The sequence below is a fragment of the Capsella rubella genome, unplaced genomic scaffold (assembly GCF_000375325.1).
Source record: "Capsella rubella cultivar Monte Gargano unplaced genomic scaffold, Caprub1_0 scaffold_8, whole genome shotgun sequence".
In the NCBI taxonomy this organism is placed as follows: domain Eukaryota; kingdom Viridiplantae; phylum Streptophyta; class Magnoliopsida; order Brassicales; family Brassicaceae; genus Capsella; species Capsella rubella.
In genome coordinates this window covers 3612810-3616505 of record NW_006238916.1, presented here as the reverse complement: position 1 = coordinate 3616505, position 3696 = coordinate 3612810, and positions in this window count along the sequence as shown.

Here is a 3696-nt window from a genome sequence, read left to right as displayed (position 1 = left end):
TATAATCGATAATTAGTAAGTTTTTTTTTAACTCTTAATCAATTATCTTTTTTAGTTTTATAATGTATAATATAAAAAAGACCTTTCATATTCATTTTGGAAAAACTTATTTACATAGGTTTAAATATTAAAATTAAATGGTAAAATGGTATAATAAATTTTAAAAATTAAATAATAAAATGAGGTGGATAATGATGTGGCTTAAGGAGAAGAGAGAAAAAGTTAACTTTATATATATAGATTCATTTATAAATTATCCATCCTCACCAAAATTTCTTTTTGAATTTTGTAGATATCACTTAAACAAGCATAAATGTAAACTAGACCTTTTAGTGGAAAAAAGTATCATGGAACAAACTTTTCTGCTTTTATCTTCTGAAAGTTTTTGTTGATTGTAAAGTTTTATATATTCATGTACGATGATGTCTGTATTGTCATTCCTCTAAACAAATACTAAAGATGAGTAAATAAGAATTTACCTTTGTTGGAGATAATTCTAATGCTAACATACATCACTCTTCCACAAATTTCTCTCTAATCTTTTTTTGTTTGGGTAAAACGCAAGTACATATTGTAATGGTTTCTGTATACAAAAGAAATAAAAGAGAAACTTAAAATAATAATGACTGCAACAATTGTAATGAGAAGTAAGATCATCTGTAACGATTTTTGCCTCAATTGAACTGATAAATCTTTGACATAGACATCAACGTGTAACAAAAACTAAGCATGATTTATTTCTACTCATTGTTTAATTCATTTCTTCAATCATAAGAGAAGGAGAGAGGGTACGTTGATCAAGAAAGGTTTTGATATTTTTAATCATACTTCTACGAACTGAAATTTGGACAAATTATTACAGGTAGTAATCAAGTTATATACTTCATGCCTATCTCACCATTGTTAATCTTACTGACTTGATGATGTCTTCTACGAATGGAAAATAGACAGCAAAACATATACAATAAGTTCTCTACGGGTCAAGTGTATTATCAAATTAGAACTCTGAAACCTTTGGTATCTTGGAGATAAGCAATTTGGAACTTTTATATGGTATAGATTTCTCTTGCATATTTTTTTTTGTCTTTTCTCTATATACAAAATAATAATTTGACAAACCACTCTTATGCATTTCATTGTAACTTTGTGTTATATGAAAAGTATCCAAATAATTAATAATAATTGCCTTCCACTTTCTTTGACCATTTTAATTATATGAACGGTAGTCTGTTTCAAACAATCTTTTCATATTAAAACATTAATTAACTATTACAATATGTACTTATTCTACATACTATTAATTTCCAAATTGATAATTACATTAAAATTATGCAAACTTCATATTTATTTAAAAACTCAAACCAAAATTATATACTACAGCTAATAAAAATATATTAAATTAACTATTTTGCGGTATATCGTTCAGTTGTACAAGATATAATAATTTTAAAGTAATTTAAAAACTAAAAATATCGTAAACACTAATCTTATTAAAAATATAAAATATCACCAGACAGGGTTATATGGTGGGACAGGTTCGGACAGACATTCATATAAATTGCAAATATGTTAATTTGTTGCTACAACACAGGTAAATAATTCCGTCTGTTGATGTTTTAATACATATATATATACATTTATATATATCACTTTTAAAATCTATATAAAATTTTAGGAAAACTGGATTTTTTTTCAAGAACTTAATATATTTATAATAAAAAATCATAAAAATTATATATATAGGTAAATAACAAAAATGATCATGTTGTGTGTCACGGGGTAAATTTTATCCCCATACGTATATATAAACTATAATGGTTAAGATTTTATATAAAAAATACGCATAAAATACTACACCCGTGGTGTATCACGGGGTAAAATCTAGTTCTCCTTACAATTAAACCACCATAATACTACATGATAATTATATTATGAATTATGAAAATTATATTAAATGTTTAGAAAAAAATAAAAAACTTTTGATTTGCCAACAATTTCATTTGTAAGTACAACTAACATTTCACATCCAACCCCTCTGGATAAAACGAAACTACCCCTACACCGATAAACCTTTGTACTAATTAATTTTAGTTTAAACATACTAAATTGAGATATAAAACTACAAATCAAACCTTATAATTTGTAAATTTTATTGATTATGATATCAAAATTCAATGCCAAAATAAAAACCAATACTACAAAACATACAACTTATTAAATAAAAATATATAATATAAAATTTAAAGTAATAAAGTTTGTCCTGCGGTGTACCGCGGATTTAAACCTAGTATGTTGCACTTTGAATTTTCAAAACGGGTGTATATATTACTCAATTGACAAAGAAAATATTATTATAAACTTAAAATCTTATTAAAATAATGTTTGGATATCTAAAACGTGTTGGTCAAATATATTGGTTAAATCTAAGCGGGTTGGTTAAATAGTTTCATGAAATTTTAAATTATAATTTATTGATAAAAAAAGGTGTAAGACATATCACATCGGTTATATATTTTGGACAATGGTTTTAAATAATTCTACACATAGCCAATATGCTTCTAACTATGAATGGATATGAAGTTTAACTTATCGGACTTTCAACTTAAAATTTTGTATGGATTAGTAAAGTTATTTATTTGAGCATATAAAAATTTAAAAAGTTTAAAAGTTTTCCATTTGATCCGAAACATCTGACACGTCTACACGAATCTGCATCTCCAAATGTGTGTTTGCATCTCATAACGGCTTATTTTATTCCAAAGCAACCTAAAACCTGTAAAGACTCGATAATAGACTAAAAGACTCCAAAAACACACTTTGACTAAATAAAATTTATAAAATGAGACAGAAATGAAAGACCTAAAACCAATAAAAACACAATATATCACCCCTTTGGGGGATCATTTTTAAAAAAATCCCCCAGTGGAAAGAACATTTTTAAAAATACCCCTAGGATAGAACTCCGATGAAGGCTGAAGATAGGTGATAGGCGACGTGAGTTTGTTGATGATGATGGGCGATGAACGTGAGTGATGATATGAGAAGATTGAATGATGAAACAATGGTTTGATGGAGATAGATGTTTACGTGGTTGTATGGATTGTAACAATGAAGAGTTTCTGAATCACAAAGTGTATAGAAACCCGGAAATCTAGAACGCATTCAAGAATTCGAATTGAGAGAAAAAGTGTGACAATACTTGTTCATACAACTTCTTCGCTAAAGAGAAAAGAGGCGTAGCTTTGGGTTTTAAATACCCTAGGGCACAACACTCCAAACAACAAGAAGTTCAAAACCAAAACAACAAGACGTTTTAAACCAAAACAACAAGACGTTTTAAGGAAATAATAAAAACAGCAAGATTTCACGCCGTCCTATAGTAGTACAGAAGTCGGCTGAACTAGTACAGAAGCTTGACGACCTGTAGTAGTACAGAAGTACATTATTCCCCTTTGGTAATGATTTCTAGATAACTCGACGTAGTGATCCATTTGCCTCATTAAAAACCATGCTGAGAAAACCCATTGGGACAAAACTCAGCTATGGGAAAAAGAGTACAAACTTCTCACCTAAGTTACCTAGTCATCATCACCGGGTGAAGTCTTCAGGTTAGATATGTTGAAGACTTGGATCCTTGGTAGGTTGAATGACCCGTCAGCTATGAGTGCGTGTGCTTCCTTGGCCATCTCCTTAGCT